This window comes from Gracilinanus agilis, chromosome 5 (genome assembly GCF_016433145.1).
Source record: "Gracilinanus agilis isolate LMUSP501 chromosome 5, AgileGrace, whole genome shotgun sequence".
NCBI lineage: Eukaryota > Metazoa > Chordata > Mammalia > Didelphimorphia > Didelphidae > Gracilinanus > Gracilinanus agilis.
The window spans coordinates 233731124-233749704 of NC_058134.1; the positions used below are offsets into that span (position 1 = coordinate 233731124).

Genomic DNA, 18581 nt, shown 5'->3' on the forward strand with positions numbered 1-18581 from the left:
TTCTCCCCCTTTCTCTTTCTTTCTCCTCTCCCTCTCTTCTTTTGTCCCTTCCTTTCCATCCCCCACTCTCTTTCTCTCTGTGTCTCTGTCTCTCTCTTCCTCCCTCCCTCTCTGTCTTCTATTTCTTTCTCTCCCTATGTGTGCATTCTTTGTGTGTATGTGTTCACTCTCTGCTCTTTCTCTGTGCTCTGTCTTTGTGTGTGTGTGTGTCTTCATTAATATAATTGTTTTCTTTCTTGTCTCTGGCTTTCTATCTCTCCATGTAAAGATGTTGCTCATACTTCATTTTTGGAAAGGATGAGGTTTGCAATTTCATCAATATAGCGAATTCCCAGTGAAGAAATGTCCCCTACCCATCAGATCAGCATCTGTTATACAAGTTGTAGTCTTAAAGACCAAATGAGGTAATATTTGTAAAAGTGCTTACCAACAGCAATGCCTGACACATAGTAGTTGCTTATTGTATGTTTATTCCCTTTCCTTTTCCTTCCCATAAAGTTGCTTAGAGCACTAAACTGAGGCTGACCATTACATATCAAGAAGCCCTCAGAAATAGCTTCCTAATGTCCTCCAAGCAGAAAGAAGTCATCCTCTCTCTGCCATCCTCCATATAAAGATACAACCGAGGGTATTCTGAACATATTTTAAATGAATATGCTTCTGATATTTCTCAGTTATATACAACACTAGTTCATAGTCTTCTCTGTAACATTTAACAAATTAGTTTATCTTCTAAATTGGTTTTCTACTTGCATCCCTTAACTCAAGTGGCAAGATGATCTTGGCTAAAACTATCCCTAGGTTCTTCTAGCCTCTTTTGGGGGGGGGGTGCTGACCATTTTATGTCCATTAAGCTTCAATAAAAAATCCTGATGATTAGAGTAAACTTTTTATTCATTATTTATTTATCATTTTTTTCAATGTTAGCAACTTGTTTTATTAGGGTCAATTTCAGTTCTTAAAGTTACACACAGTATCTTCTCATATTTATCCATTTTTCCAGTTTGGTGTTGACTTTGCCATTTGCCCTCAGAAATCATTAGTCTGACTACATGTAGACAAATGATTTGGAAATGGCCCCCATATGTTCTTCATTTTTTGTCATTTCTGGGACCTCCCTTCCCTTTTCTAAGAGGAATTACTATAGGTGATATGACTTCTGATAATTTTGTAAGTTTTTGTTATCTAATCAATTCCTTTTAATATACATTTGTTGAATACCTACTACGTATTAGGGCCTTAAGTTAGGAAGACATCTTTCTGAGTTCAAATCTGGCTTCAGAGACATACTAGCTGTGTCACCTTGGTCAAGTCACTTAACTCTGGTTGCCTCAGTTTTCTCAACCATAAAATGAATCAGAGAAGGCAATGGCAAACCATTCCAGTATCTTTGCCAAGAAAACCCCAGATAGAGTCACAAAGAGTCAGACATAACTAAAAAGACTGAACAACAACAAACATATTCTCAAAGTGAGGCTCCAAGAGATTTATGCTTACAATTCCAAAGTGTAATCTAAGATGCAGTATTTTGTAACTATAAGGTGCTGTATGTCTTACCTAGAATGGAACTACAGAAAGATTCCATAGCAGAGGACTACGTGGATTTATATACTCCAGTGGCACCAATAGCTTTCTTTGATGCCATTTTATAGGAAGCAAGAGAAATCATCAGGGGCTTGCTTCAATTTTTGTCTAATTTGAAAACTCAGGCTATTTCTTGACTTCCATATCGAATTTTTGCTGTGAACATGGTATGGCATCTTAGAACAACAACAAAAAATGCATGCATGCAATTATTTCACGGAGAAAAGATGACAACCACTTTTTTTTTTCAATAAAAGTAGGCATTTGCCTGAGATTGGAAAGAAGCAAGAAAAAATATCAAATAGAATATTTGTCACAAGACTGATGAAAAGGTGATTTTTTTCTGCTCCTCACACTAGGCTGATAATGAAATGCTTCTTTTTGCTTAGTATCAGAAAAGGGCAAATCATTATGGATCTCTGCTCCAGCTAATAGTCTAAAACAAGAAGATTTGAAAAGAGAGTATTTTACAGCCCAGTGACTCTTTGAATGTAGTCAAGACAATTTAGGGATTTAAATATTCTGTCTGGCCTCTGAAATAGAGGCACTGGCTCTTTGGTAATTAAAATATAGTAAATAGAAATAGCACTGTGTTGTGGTGTGTGTGTGTGTGTGTGTGTGTGTGTGTGTGTGTGTGTGTGTGTGTGTGTGTTTAAGATCTCATTTGCTATAATTGGGGGTAAATGAGTTGTTGCCTTGGGACAAATAGATTGTTCATATTTTGTAGACTATAGTGTGTGTGTGGGAAGGAGGAGTAGAGACTAAACTGAAGGCTCAGGTTATTTATGGACATTCTATTTCTCCAAGCTTTATTCAGGACCATAGAGCTAAAACTGAAAGGGACTTGGATGTCATCTAGTCTGAACTCTCATTTTATGGACAAGTAAACTGAGGTCTAGAGAGATTGATTTGTCCATTGTAATTGAATCTGGGGGATATATTTAGAGGTGGAAGAGATATTAGGGGGCATCTAATCTGACTCTCATTTTACAGATAAAAAAGTGGAAGTCTAGAGCAGTGATGGGCAAACTACGGCCTACGGGCCAGATGCAGCCCCTTGAAATGTTCTATCTGGCCCCCCAACATTATTCCAAATCTGACAAATACAATGAGTAGGATACAATACAATGAAACTTCAAAAGAGTTGCCTTAGAAATAGACTGACAGATGAGCATTTCCTTTCCTTTGGCCCCCTCTTTAAAAAGATTGCCCATCACAGCTCTAGAGAAATTAAATAACTTAATCAGGATCACAAGATCCTGGGATTAGATTTATAGCTTTTAAGAATACCAGGAACCATCTAATCCAAGTCTTTCAATTTCAGATGAGGAAAATGAAGACAAGAGGTTAACTGACTTGGTCAAGGTCACAAAGAGGGAGTGATAGAGAGGATTTGAACCCAGGAGCTCTGCTCCTAAATCCAACATTGTCATAGTTATATACACCCTTTCCTCTGTTCTACTTTAGGACTTTATAATAATTTTGGTTCCTCCCCACACCCAAAGGAACTTCTCAGTTTACCTGTAAAGTTTTTCAGGGAAATGAAAATGTTCTCCTCCGTGAGCAACTCCCTAACAACAACATGGTGTAATGGATAAGAAAAAGAACACTGGATTTATTATTGTCATGAGTGCTTGGATCCAAATCTTGCCCCAGAAACTGACATGGCTGTGTAACCCTGGGCAAGTCACTTAATGTCTCTTAATCTCACCTGTAAAATGAAGGAGTTGGACTAGATAGCCTTTGATTTCCCCTCCAGTTCTAAGGCAATGATCCTATGATCTTTCTATTTATTTATTTGTTTGATTGTTTGTTTGTTCATTTATTTATTTATTCATAAAAAAAAGTTCAAATCAATTGATTCCAAGGCAGACGAGTGCTAAAGGCGAGGCAATTAGGTGCTTAGAGCAGTAACAAAACTAGGAAGTGGCCGAGGCCAGATTTGAACCCTGGTCCGCCCAGGCCTACCGAGTCTCCTGACTGCCCCAGTCCTGTGCTCTTTCAACTCACAGGTTAAAGATGGGCTTCAACTAGCACACATGGAAGGAGTTTTGACACTGGGAGGTACCATGATAAGAAAAACCTACTGGCTGCGTGAAACTAGGCAAGCTCCTTCCGCTCTAGTTCTCTGAAGAATGCTTTAAGAAAATACCTTGCTGCTAAGTGTGGGATTACACTGATAAAAGAGTTCTTTTCATCTGAAAGTTCCTTATTTATAAAATCACAGGTCTAGGTTCTATCCCTACCATAATATGTACTATTCTATATATTTATATATATTGCATAACATATATACAATGTATAATAGATACAATATAACCTAATATATACAATGTATTATATATAAAATTTATAGTATGTAACATAAAATACATACAATGCATAATATAATATAAACAATGTTATATACACAAAATATATACTATATAATATGCACAAAATATATAATATACACAATGTAATATAATATACCTAATGCCCAATAGATACAACATAGTATGGAATATTACATTATATGTGGTGATATAATGGGTAGAGTGCTAGCCAGACTACATAGAGGAACACTCATCTTCCTGAGTTCATATCTAGCCTCAGATGCTTACTAGCTGTGTGATCCTGGACAAGTCATGTAACTGTCTTAGTTCCTAAGCTGGAGAAAGAAATGGCAAAGCACTCCAGTATCTATTCCAAGTCAACCCCAAATGGGGTTATGAAGATTTGGACATGAACAAAAAGATTGAACAACAACAACAAAATGTAAGATAACATATGTTATGAAGAAGTAGGCAATTTTGGTAGTGAGAAGGGATAATGGTGATAGGATGGAGGAATGAATGAGGATAGCTGAGTTAAGGGATGAATTGGTTATATATAGGAAGGTAAGGGAATGCATGGGAGTATAGGAGGGGCTGCTCAAACAGGTTAATCACAGAGGCTTAAGACAGAGGGTATTGGGAGGAAATCATCTGGATTTTCAGGCAGCGAAAGTATCTCTATGATACAAGAGGAACTGGGCCAGTCAGAAATGATTAGATCTGGCTGGAGGGTTTTCTCTTGTTAATTTCTAATGTCCCTTTGAGGGAGGAGTCAAAGGCTCCTCCCTGCCAGTGAAATTGATGTCTGCAGGAGGTCTCGGTTGGGTACTTCCTGCCCAAGATGGATGCCTAGGTTTCCCTCAAGAAATAAAAGGAAAGTAGTTTCTTCCCCCTTCACCCTTTGCTTTAATATTCGATACAATGATTCACCAGAGGCTTTTGTGTAGGTAACAAAGGGGATTTATTAATGTTAGAGGTAAGCTAAGGGAAAGCGGGTTTCAGGGTTTATAGCTGCTGCTAGGGAGAAAGCTGGTGTTGGGGGAAGGGTCACAGGAGGTAGGTGAGAGAGACCACCTCTCCCAGTCAGGAAGGCTTCACTGCCCTGAAGTAAAGTATTTATCAGATCACTAAATAAGGGGTGACTTGAATTAGGATGTCCTACTTGCCTACAGAAACTAAATCCATGATGTCCAACCACCAAAACCACCCTTCCTCCCAGGGCCCAAAGGGAAATTCAGGGGAAATAGCAGGGATGCAATGGAGATATCAGGGAGAGGTCCAGAGAAATCAGACTAGGTCCAAATGCCCCAAAAGACAAAAGGCCCAGGCCACGACAAATCCAAAAAGCCCAAGCCAATAGGCAAAAGCCCGTCAGTTGGAGCTTCAGGACTATTTATAGTCTCAGGCTCCACCTGCTTTTCTGTGAACATTCTAAACTTGTAACTGCCAGAGCTGTTACAGTTGAATTTGCAAAAGCAAAAAGCTCCTGCTGCAAACTTGCATTACACATATAATATGATGCACATGACATATGATATTATATTTTAATACCTTTATATATTTAAGATATAATTATAATTTTAATATATTTAACAATATTTTATATTTGATTATATTATATATTATTGCTACTATAATATATAATATAAATGGGCTCTCTATAGAATATCCCTATAATATTGGTTCATAGTTCTAAAGCACTAAAGACTATATTTTGTACCTTTTATCAATGGCAAGATAAGGCCATGATTAAAATCTCCTCTGGGAAAAGAACATGGCAAATGTTGAGGTTTTCTTTACAGCAAAGATATCTTGGTTCCAGATTGCAAGTAGCCACTGGGGGTGGGGACACAGTCTAATATCTTAACAAACCTTCCAAAGGAGAGGCATATTATTAGTTCTATCACCGAGCTCTTTTATTTTTTCCCTTTGGCCTTGTGTATTAGATATGTGAGAACACTGCACCAAGGCAGAGTAAAATGGCATAGAGAGGAGGTCAGGAATGAGGTTAGATAATCCTTTGTTGAAGTTTAATTAGGGCTTCTAACTTCTTGAAGTTTCTTAAAGAGCTAGAGGAAACTATATCAAGCTACTAAAAAAAAATCAGTTTGAGAAAAAAAAAGATATATTTAAAGGATACTTTCAAGAAAACCATGAGCTAAAAATGGGGCATCTGTTTGTGGGATGTTGTCTCTTGGAGGGCAAAGATCAGATTCTTTTCCCTATAAGTTGCTTACCAAAATTAAAAAAGAAAGAAAGAAAAGGAAGAAAAACAATACCAATCATTTACTGCATCTTAGGACAACAGTTCTTAAAAGGCAATAAGTTCTATTCCTTCCATTGGGGCAACACTTCTCTCCAACTGTTTCAGGGGAAAAAGTAATGTTTTACTGACATTTTAAAAGGGAAAAATTTTATATTCTCTCAGTTAAGAAGTTATTCCTAAAATTGTATTGAAATGTCTTATGTGGGACCAGAGAATAAGAGTTTAATAGTATTCGTATAAAATCCCTTTACCCCCCTTAAAGACTGTGATTAAGTTTTCCCTCATCCCAGGGTTCTCATCCCTGGGCTAAATAAACACAGTTCTTTTTAACATTTCCTCATAGGCCTATTTCTGAAACCTTTAATCATTTTTTTATTTTCTCCTTGGGATTTGTTCCAAGTCCTCCCTAGATCACATCTCAGTTAAAAGATCCCAAACTGCTTTGAAAGTGTTCTACTACTATTTTTTTTAACCCTTACTTTCCATCTTGGAATTAATCCTAAGTATTAGTTCCAAGACAGAAAAGTAGTAAGGGCTAGGCAATGGGGGGGGGGTTAAGTGACTTGCCCAGGGTCACATAGCCAGGAAGTATCCGACACCAGATTTAAACCTAAGACCATCCTTTTCTAGGCCTGTCTCTCAATTTATTAAGCCACCCAGCTGCTCCTCTTGTACCCTTAAAAATAAAAGTCTTATTACCTCTCATAATTAGAATTAGAGCACTGTGTGTGCCTTATGGTGTTCAATAAAAGTGACTTAGTGGTATAAGCATATGCTAAAATAATATTGTCCATATGTTATTTTCTGTAGGGGTCCACAGCCTGCTGATTAGAAAAGTCCCACAGTTTCTGACAGGTATTTTTGAGAATATCGAAAGCTCAGAAAAGACTTCCAAATCAGTCAACAAACATCTGTTAAGCACATACTATGTGCCAAACACTGAGGATACTATAAAAAGAAAAAAAGCATGTCCCTGCCCTAAAACAGCTTGCATTCTAATGTTGAGAAACAACAAGGAGATAACTATAGATTTCCTAAATATATGCAGATCGAATGTAATCTCAGAAAGAGGGCACCTGGGATTGGTGGGGAGTGGGGAGAAGTTGGTAAGGCAACACTTTCTAGGGAAGGTAGACTTGGAACTGAATCATGAGGGAAGAGAACATTCAGATATGTGGGAAGATAACATAATATGTGGGAAGATCAGTGCCAAGATAACAGAGTTCAGAGATGATGTCATGCATGAGAAACAGCAAGGATGCTAGGATAACTGGATTGTAGGGTACATGGAAGGGAGTAAATGCTATCATTGGGTATCATTGGTTCTTTGTTTTCAGGGAGGAACCATGACATCTTAGAGATGTTTTCTTTTTTTTCCAGATTACATATCAATTAATTACATTATAATTTTTAATATTCATTTTCCCAACATTTTGCAATCCATATTCTCTCCCTTTCTTTCACCCTTTTCCCCTCCCGGAGAAGGCAAATAATAGGATATAGGACAATGTGTACAGGAGATGTCATGAATAAGTCAGATTTAAGTGAGGAAGTTGCTTAAAGTGATTGGTTTCACTCTTTCTTCCAGTCATCAAAATCCATTTGCAAGATAAAAGTCGAGAAATCACCTGGAGAAAATGTAAAAAGAGGAGAAAAGTAGGAAAGTAGGAAGAGGAAATGTTTTTAGTGGGACCACTTTTAAATAATAATCAGAGGACTTCATATTTGATTCTAGAGATAATGAATGAGCCACTAGAGTTTGTTTAGTAAAGAGAGCAGGTAAAACAGCCTAACATGTTAGGAAAATCATTTTGACAACTGAATGGAAGGCAGGTTGGTGTGGAGAGAAAATGGAGACAAGGAGACTTACTGCAAAAGAAGTCTATTGCAATGGCTAAGGGAAGAGATGAGGGCAGGCTGTGCTAGAGAAGTGGCTGTGTGAGTGAAGGGGACCTAGATGAGAAATGTGGATGACAGAGAACTATTTAGGGTTAGGCTGTTGTGGATTTTGTGACACAGGATTACTGGTTCTCTAGTATACTCTACTCCTGAAACCTCAGGCAGCATGCAACACAACCCAATCAATGCATAAGAGAATGTCAGAAGCGCATAAAACATGAAGGAGGTTAAGTATCCAGTGATTCCCAAAGTGGGCGCCACTGCCCCCTGGTGGGTGCTGCAGCGATCCAGGGGAGTGGTGATGGCCACAGGTGCATTTATCTTTCCTATTAATTGCTAGTAAAATTAAAAAAAATAATAATTTCCAGGGGGCTAAGTAATATTTTTTCTGGAAAGGGAGTGGTAGGCCAAAAAAGTTTGGGAACCACTGGTAGACCATCAAAAGAAGTTAACTGTGGAACCAACTTACTTTTAGCTGTACAACTTTGCCCTAAGGAGGTCTTGACTGGCTCTCACTCTCCAATAGTCCTATAATGGCAATAGAAGGATGAGTTTGAGACAGGCACATGCTGATTTGATATGCTACTTACACAGGCAACCTCAGAACCTTAGAAAGGTTGATGCCCAGATTAGAGCTCTTGGCAACATCTGCCACTTCCTTCAATGTATCAACATCTTCTACAATTGGACAGACCCTATAAAGTTTACCTACAATTAGCTCTCTGTTCCCTGACTCTTCTACACTCTCCCTCCAACCCACACCCAAGATATGGATAAGATAATAACAATAACCAACATTAAAATACAACTTTTCCTGTGTTGGTCTTGACAACAACCCTGTGAAGTAGGTACTGCCAGAATTATTATGCCTATTTTACAGATGAAAAAAACTCGATCTTAGAAAAGATAAATCATTTGTCCTGAGTCACAGAGTTAGCAAATATCTAAAATGGAGTTCAAGCCTAAGTTTCTCCCAACTCTAAATTTAATAGCCTTTCCATTAACTGCCCTTCATTAATGCTATTTGATTAAGCCAGCCTATTTATAGAATTTGCATTTCCTATAAGGATTACAGTGTATTTGTCCCCATGGATTTCACCTGTGAGTAGTATCTGCCCACTTCTCTAAATGGTCACTCTGAACTTGATTGTTGTTTCAACAAAGTGGGTGTCCCTGGCACATTTCAGATGTACCTACTGTATAGCCCATTATTTAAGTCACTTTGCTGTAATTTAGTGGGCTCATAGAAGGTAAATTTCACCTATTTGGTAACGTCATTCGTCTATGTCCCCACAAGTTCCATATGTGCAGGGGGTTCTCAAATTCAAGTCATTTCTCACTCCAGGATGTCCATTTTATTGCCTTTCTCTGAGCCTCCCACTATTCCAGGAAGTTTAGTCCATCTGAGGTGTTTTGATTTAAATCAAGGTTGTTCTGATTGCAGCTGGCGGGTTCAGATTATGCACAGACCACATCTCACAAATATAACATGTAATAAAACCAGGACCCAGGGGTTTTTGGCAGAAAGCCTAGCAAGGGAAGTAGCTGACATTTTATCTCTCAGCAATGTGATTCTTGAGAACCTGAGAGATTTGTGGGGGGTTTGGATCTTTTTTTTTCTTCTAGAGGATCAGTTTAAACATTAGAAAGAAATTATGGCAGGTTTGATGTTAGTGGAAATCAACCTTGCCAGCAGTCTATCAAAGATAATTTGTCCTAGTATCCCATTTCCTTAAGGTTAGAAGGTAAAATTCAGTGAAAAGGAAGGTTTTATCCTTTTGGACAATCACTAGAATAATCAGTAGGAGTTGATGGTCCCTCAGGGGGAGAAAACAGTTCTGAGGAGTTATAGTTCAATAGCCCCAACTGGAGATAAGGGAGGGAGAGAGAATCAAATCAACAAGGACCATCATGCCCCATTTCTTACTTTCAGACTAATACTCTTGGACTCATGTATGAAATGGAAATGGAAACTGCATGAACTTCTCCCTATTACAGGAGTGTAACTACCTCCCTTGAGTTTCTGATTTTTTTTCTTTAACTCTCATTCTTTTTCTTTATTTCTCCCTTCTTATCTTTTCTTCCCCTTCTTTACTCTTACTTTCCCATCATCTTTCTTTCCTTCAGCCTTCTTTCTTCCTTTCCTTTTTGCTTTCTTCCCTTTCCTCTTCCTTCCTTTCTTCCTTTCCTTATTCTTCCCTCTGTTTCTCTCTCCTCTTCCTTCCTTCTTTCCTTTTCCTCCCTCATCTCTTTCCTTTTCCTCCCTCCCTCTCTTCCTTCCTTCTCTTTCACACTTCCTTCCTTTCTTCTTCTCCTTCTCATCCTTGTTCCCATCCATCCTTCCTCCCTTTCCATAGATAATCACAGGATTTGTGATAGATAGATAGATAGATAGATAGATAGAAAAGATCTAAAAGATAAATATTGGATTAGATATCCTCTAGACTAGCATCTTTTCCAGTTGCAAGATCTTACAATACTGTGAGATCATTTAGTTCAATGCCCTCATTTTTCACGTGAACAAATTGAATGGAGAGGAAGGAAGAGGAGAAGGTAACTATTACTTAGGACATGATTAGAATTAGAATATAGAATTTTAGAGTTGGAAAGTGACTCGGATCACCTAGTTCAACATCTTCATTTGACAGATGGAAAAAAAGAAGTCTAGAATGTTTAAGTGACCTGCCCAAAGTCATACAGAGAATTCATTAAGGAAGGAGAGAATTAGAAGCCACCTCTCAAGATATTTAATCCAGTGCTTTCTGTTCCACTGGACTGCTATTCACTGACTCCAGCCAAGGAAGCAAGAAAGGAAGGTTGGGATGGGGGAGTTGGGGGGTTTTGGAGGTGGAGTCAGAGCCAGGGTAGTGGCATACAAAGGAGGCTCAGACATCATGGCAACAAGGCCACCCTAAGATTCATGACCTGACCTGGCAGAAATGCAATACTAGTTTTGAGAGCTAATAACCATAACAGCTAAGTTGGCTAAGCATTTTGAGCTCTTTGGGGGCGAAAAAAATGAAAAGAAAGAAATCAGCTCTAAATCCAATTAGAAATAGACAATGTCTCCTGATCCAAAGCCCACAGTGAGTGTCATTCTTACAAGTGGCATGGTCTTCTAGTTTGCCTTGGGAACCACTGCATCCAAACACAGTAAAAGGCTGTTCACCCCGGGTCCCAGAAGAAAGGGCAGATGTGTTCTCTCTCTGTATTTGAGCAAATATCTACATCACCTGTTTGAGTGGCACACCCAGAATGACTCCTTCATACATAAGATTTAATGCCAATTTCTGGATTAAGGCTAAATAAAGTCCCTTTCATTAGTATGGAGTGCTGAACCACTCTTAAATCTCTTGTTTGGCAAGCCTGAGCTGTAAGTGAGATGTGGTGCATGTATGCAGTGCTGTTCAAAGCTACACACACACACACACACACATACACACACACACACACACACCCTGTGGCTACCCAATAAATACTTGTTGACTGGCTAGCTGATTTAACCTCGGTATAAAACTGAGGTCCTTCGGTGACTTTCCCCCCTTCTTCTGCCATCATGTTAGACATATTAGCACTGAAGACTCATCAATGGGGGAGATTCTCCAATCTGCTTGTCTCAGAAGATGCTCCCTGCCTGCTTATAAATATGCTGATCAAAGCCTAGATCAAAAGGAAAATGCATCTCCATATTCCCATTTCCCTCTTTCCCCCTCTATCAGAGGAGGTTAGGAAGGACTTACATGGGGAAGGTGAGAGAGTAGACAATAGAATAGCTCTCTGGAAGGGCTTAGAGTGGCTCAAGGCATAAATATTTTCAAAATCAATTTTTCCCTTCCCCATATACTGGTAACAAAGCATATCCTAGAATTAAAATACCTTTATTTAATCCATTCTGTTTGTGCTGAAAAGAGGAAACCTATGATCCTTAGCCTTTCATGTTGCAGAGAAAAGAGACCACATCTGCTTTCATATGGTACCTGTTTTTCATTGAAGAGAGGCATGATTTTCTCATAATAAACAATTAAAATAATATGTACAGTTTCAAAAAATTCCAACATGCCCTTTCCAATAATTGGAAGATCAAAATGAATTTGCCTCTTTTAATCGAAAATGCACCAAAATTCATCTCAACACTAGTTCTTCTACTCGGTGGCTTAATTGAAAGTGAAGCTAAAGTTTGAAATATTTTAATTGTTGATTTTTTTCCACCTCAATATTTTCATCTGTCTTTTCTTCTCTGCTTGCATTTATACATGCAGAGCTGTATGGCACCATGCTGGGAGCATGAATAATTCTCCTAATGACTTGGTGTGAATTAAAGGAATTAATCTGCCCTGCAGTTATTTTTTGTGTATTTGAGATGCTTTCCCTAGCATACCTTGTTTTTGTTTTGTTTATACTTACTTGAAATCTCCTCAACAGAATTTAAACTCCTTGAGGGCAGGGACAATTTTAGTTTTATTTTTGTTTACCAAAGATCTTTCCCCAAGACAGGATGAAATTTTCTCTTTCCCCATCTCTCCATCCTCTCCTTTCTCCTCCAGTACATTTTTTTCTACTCATAGAATCTCTTCCTTCCTTCAAGATGCAGTTCCTGCATCTCCTCCTAGTAGATGCTTTCCTTGGTCTCTCCTAAAGGCTAATTCCTAATTACTTTACATCTAACTACCTCGTTTGCTGCTGTTGCATTGATCTTTTATTTTTTAAAATCATTTTATTTTTTGTTACATTTTAAGTAATATCTCATGTATATTGGCATATGTCCATGTTGTTTCTTCCAAAGGTATATAAGCTCTTTTGGAGGAGATACTGTCTAGCACATAGCAGATGACTGACTGATTGATCAATGTATTTCTAGGCAAATTAATATGCTCCTGACTGCTAGAGTCCACTTACAACATTATCATACTTTAAAAAATAGAAATTATCTACATAGTAAATATACTGACTAATTTTTCTTTTGTTATTGTTGTTCTGTTGATTAAAGTTATCTCTAACTCTTCCTGAACCCATTTGGTGTTTTCTTGGCAAAAGAAACTGGAGTGGCTTGTCATTTCCTTCTCCTGCACATTTTACAGATAAGGAAAGGAGGTGAATAACATTAAGTGACTTGCCCAAGGTCACATACCTAGTTTGTGTTTGAGGTCAGATTTGAATTTAGGTCTTCCTGACTTCAGGTTCTACACTCTATCCACTGCCACCTACCTGTCCCATTCTAAGTCTTAGTTTCAATTAAATCAAGTGAGTTAGAACACATTTTGGTTCCAATAACAATTTATTGAGAGGCACTGTAGTGTGGATAGAGAACCAGCCTTTGAATGAGAGAGAAGGATTGAAAACCTGCCTTTAACATACTGGCTATCAGTATAGACAGAACACTTAACCTTTCTGCCCTCCAGGAGACTCTTGAACATTTAAGTCTCATAGCACTTACTGATCTGCATTGATAAAAAGAAATTCATCACTAGGAATTCCCAATAACAATGGTTCTCAAAGGATAGTTCAGAGACTCATGACACTCCCAGAATCCCTTCCAGAGAGTCTGCAAGAATAAGACTTCTCACAACAATATGGAGAATTTTTAATTTCCAATCCACAACTACAACCCACATTAACAAAAGCTTTGGGGGGAGGATTTTTAGTAATTTGTAGTGGCATAAAGTTAGTTTGAGACCAAAAGATTTGGGAACCATTGCCCTACAGCAATCATATCAAAAGCCTAGTTTTTTTAAAAAGTGGATTGGGTACAGCAAATTGAAATAATACATTTCTTAATAGGAGATAAAGAATACTCCTACCAATATTGAAAGAAATAGAGAACATGCCTTTAGAGTCAAAGAAATGGTAGAGAATCATAGAATTTCCACGTTGGAAGTTATTCCAGAAGATATTCCACCCAACCTGGCAAGAAGAAGAATTTTATATCTCTGATAAATGATCATATTCTTTCCACTGGGATTCCTCCAATGAGGAGGAATTCACCTTCTACCATTGTACAGATCTCATTTTACACTGGGGACACATTTTACACTGGGGACACACACCAACTTCATTCCATTGTTCTTAATTCTGAGATCCAAGTAGAACAAATATAATCTCTCCTTTACATGATAACCCTTCAAAAACTTGATGACAGCTAAATGTTTTTCTGTAAAATAGCTTCTGTTCCTCCAATCAATGTCCTTGAACACTGGTCCTTCTAAAATCATGGTCACCCTCTCCTGGACGGAGTCTAATTTATCAACATCTTTTCTGAAATACAATTCTCAGAACTGAAGACAATAGTCCAGATATGCTTTGAACAAGGCAGAGAACAATAGGACTATGTTCTCCCTTATTCTAGACCCTGTATGCCAGTTAACGTGGCCAAAGATCAAATTCGATTTTTAGTTTGGCACCTCGAATTGGTGATTTGTATGGATTTGAAGTCCACTAAAACTCTCTATTTTTTTTTTCATAAAAACTACTCTATCATCATGTCTCCACCATCTTATATGAGTGCAGTGACCCTGAGGTACTCTTACATTTAGATGCCTAGCAGCCAATGTAACAGTATAGATAATGTAGACGGTATATTCCAGTTGCTGATGGTTTGGGACTGGACAGGTTGGTTCTATAACTAGCTATGGGATTCTTGGCCATATCACTGACCTCTCTGGGTCTTAGTTTTCACATCTATGAAAGAGGAAAGTAGGATTTTCATAGATTTTTAGTTGAGAGATCATTTAGTTCAACCCTAGAAGTTTAAGAGACTTATCCAAGATGACACAGGGAGAGGCTGTCCTTGAACCAAAGCTTTCTGTCTCAAGAGACACTGTTCTTTCTGTTCTCCCACCATTCCAGTTCTAAAGGGCTATTTTATACATCAATAAAGGCATTATTTTATTTAACTTGGCAAAGGCTTGTTTCCCTTATTTAAAGATAATAGTAAAATAGACATTCATTAAGAGCATAGAAATACTTTGTAATTCTGCAACTGTCAGAATTTCTCCACCAATGCCAATCCCAGTCCATGTAAGATTCTATAACTGAATCTTAGAACATGACTTGAGAAATACAGAATTTAAATGTTTTGTCCAGAGTCATTAATGGGACAGTCGACTTGCCTCTATTAAGTGCCTATTATCTGCTGGGCTCTGTGTTAAGTACTGGGGACATAAACTCAAAAAAGATAGTCCCTGTTTCCCAGGAGCTCACAGTCTAAGTGGAAAAGGCAAACAGATCTTTCTGATTTTAAGGCTAATGTCCTACTAAAAGCCAATTAATCAACAAACATGCATTAATTACTTCCTTTATGTCGAGCGGTTTACTAGGGTCTGGCAAATCAAAAAATATCTACTCCTAAGGAACTTACATTATGCTATTTGGCTTTTTATTAATTAATTATTAGAGAAGATACTGTGGGTAGCTAGGTGGCTCAGTGGATAGAGTCAGGAGGTCTTGGGTTCAAATTTGACTTGAGACACTTCCCATCTTTGTGGTCTTGGGCAATAAATCCAAATTGCCTAGCCCTTACTGCTCTTCTGCCATGGGACCAATACTTAGGATTGATTCTAAGATGAAAGGTTAGGGTTTTAAAAGAGAGAGAGAAGATACTAGGCAGTGAGGTGGCCCAGTGCATATAGTGTCAAACCTGGTGTCAGGAAGTCTTATCTTCCTGATCTGAGTTCAAATTTGGCCTCAGAAACATACAAGTTGAGTGACCCCAGGCAGGTCATTTATAACTGTTTGCCTCTCAGTTTCCTCATCTGTAAAATGAGCTGGATAAGGAAACTACAAACTACTCCAGGATCTTTGCCAAGAAAGCTCCAAATAGGGCTATGAAGAATCAGACATGAATGAATTAACAATAACAACAACAAAAGGAGAAAATATTAATTTTTAAAATACTATGATAGCACAAGACTGAAACTAGAGTATCATTACCTGACTTCTTTGTTTCTAAAATATTCTAAAAATTAATGTATGATCTAATCAGAAAAGATGGCATTGCATGAAGAATATCGTGAATAATTGAATAGAAGGTTTGGGGAGGTTTAATAGGCAAGCATCATCTCTGGCACAGCAATGTTTTAATGGACCTGTGATCTCCATGATGTGGGGGCTACCTCCAAATGGGAAGATCGAAAGCTACTCACGACTTCTCTTTCTGTGAGAGTTCTGTCCATATCCTCCTAGAACTGTTCCACAGGGAACCCATTTCATGTTCTTTGGTCCCTCATTTTTCATATGCGTTTACAAATTCACACCAATACTTTCATCTCTGATATATTCATTAACAAGACCCATGCAATGTTTCTGTGAACTAGTCAATCATTCTCTGACAGTCGGCAAGCATTTAGGAAGTGCTTCTGGAGTTCTCTGCATTGTATTGGGCTCTAGGAGTCTGAAATCTAAAAGGGGAAATGGATAGAATTTACTTCAACTTGGGATTATGTTTGTTTGTTTTTCTCTGCAAATCTAGACTTGTTCATTGCCTTTCATATTCAGAAATGATGATGACCACTTGGAGTATGGAGAGGAGAGATCTCTGCCATGAGAGCCAAGTATTTTTACTTTCAGGTTGCATTTTTGTTTTGTTTTGATAAAAAATTTCTCTGACTTGCCACAGTCAGAAGTTGTAGGAGTCACTTGTAGGTCCAAGCCTACTTTTTAATCATTATGGGAGATTTCAACTTAGACTAGATGGCCCCTTCCTAGGCAGCCTGGTACACTAGAAGTTTTTAGAAGATGATATGAAGGGGGCAACTAGGTGGCTCAGTGGACTGAGAACCAGGCCTAGAAAAGGGATGTCCTGGGTTCAAATCCGACCCCAGACACTTCCTAGCTGTGTGATTCTAGGCAAATCACCTAATCCCCATTGCCTAGCCTTTACCGTTCATCTGTCTTGGAACCAATGCATAGGTTTGATTCTAAGATGGAAGGTGAGGGCTTAATTAAAAAAAAAAGATGATGATTTTAGAAGGATAGGTTTGGGGGCTAGATTGTGATTTTACTGGCATATAAAACCTTTAAGTGAGGAAATTCACTCTGCTAATGCAAGCTGGCATCTTCTTAGCAACTTAATAGTTTCAGAGAGTTGCCTGGGGCACTGAGAGTTTCAATGCTTTGTCCAGGGTAACACAGAGAGTATATGTCAGAAGAGAGCCTGGAAGCAGATCTGCTTGACTCCATCATTGCCTCTCTACCCACTATGCCATAACATCTCTCACCTCATGTGAATATTATGACTTCTCTGTGATGTACAATAACCAAAATATAGCTTATAAAAATCACAGTAAGTGTTGGGGGACAGTCTAACTTTGTTATCCCAGCCTTGAAGTTTTCCTACCAGCAGAATCTAAGACCTTGACAATATTTATTCATTGCATCACTATTTAATGCTATATCTGGTTGCCATAGCAATTCACGTCTCCTTGAAACTCCTTTTATGCCGTATGCCGGCATGGGATGCAATTTTAATGGACTGATCAAATCGCCCTGGCTGTATCTCATTAGCTCATATAATCTGCTGCTTTTTCTAAATGTTAACCAACAAAGAAACACAGTTCTAAAAAAAAGGCTTCTTTAAAGGAATACTTTTCAGGGAATGAAAAAGACTTACCTTTTCCATGAAGCCCACCCTGACTACTACTTGATCATTGATCATCCTCTCAGGTAATAATAATATTGATAGCTAATATTTCTAGAATGTTTTAAGGTTTGGAAAGCACTACACATCCATTATATTCTTAGAGCATCTCAAGATTGCTGTGAGGTAGGTGCTGTTATTACCCACATTTTGCTGAAGTGAAAATTGAAGTGGGAGAGGTTAAATTGCTTGCTTCAGGTCATTAATGTAGTAAGTATTTGGGACAGCATTTGAACTCAGGTCTTCCTAACTCCAATTCCAAATCTCTATTCATTAGGCCACCTAGCTGACCTTGAAATGGCTGTATATATAATCTGGACCACTCGATTTTAATAGTTAAATGCTACTTTGTATTATTTCACATGGATTAGTCTTCTATCTCAGATGAAATTACAAACTCCTTAAAGTTAGGGACTATTTTATATTCTGCCTTTGACACGTAAGTGTAATTCTTGGCAAGGTACTTGACCTCTCAGGTTCCTCCTTTGGACAATGGGGATAATTATGCTTATAGCATCTCTCTCATAAGGTCATCTGGATTATCAAACAAGGTGATATATATACATCATGGCTTGATAAACCTTCTTTTTCTTTTTTTACTTATTTAGATTTATGATATCATGAGTATAGGAAACTTCAGTTATGGAAACTTTCTTCCACTGAGGATATTGGCAATCCATTGGAGCTATCATGGCACAATCATGTCAACTCAACAAACATTTATGAAGTTCTTATACTATTTGTCTAGTGCTATGATAAACATTGGGAATATGAAGACAAAAACAATCTTCCTTAAAGGAAATTCACAGTCTAATGGGAGACAAAAGGAAACAACTATGTATAATCTCTGTCTCTGTCTGTCTGTCTTTCCCTTCTTCTCTACCCC

General features: G+C 38.0%; 1 long non-coding RNA gene across 2 annotated transcripts in view; it reads right to left on the reverse strand.

Annotated features, from left to right (window-relative positions):
• The window catches only part of LOC123248465, a 211217-nt gene that overhangs the window by 3238 nt on the left and 189398 nt on the right, over positions 1-18581 (reverse strand). Inside the window, exon 3 of one of the 2 annotated variants that reach the window (XR_006506354.1) lies at positions 8534-8592. The exons of the other annotated variant lie outside the window; for it this stretch is intronic. This is a non-coding gene — a long non-coding RNA (uncharacterized LOC123248465). The remainder of the gene's footprint in view (positions 1-8533; positions 8593-18581) is intronic. 2 annotated transcript variants of the gene reach the window in all.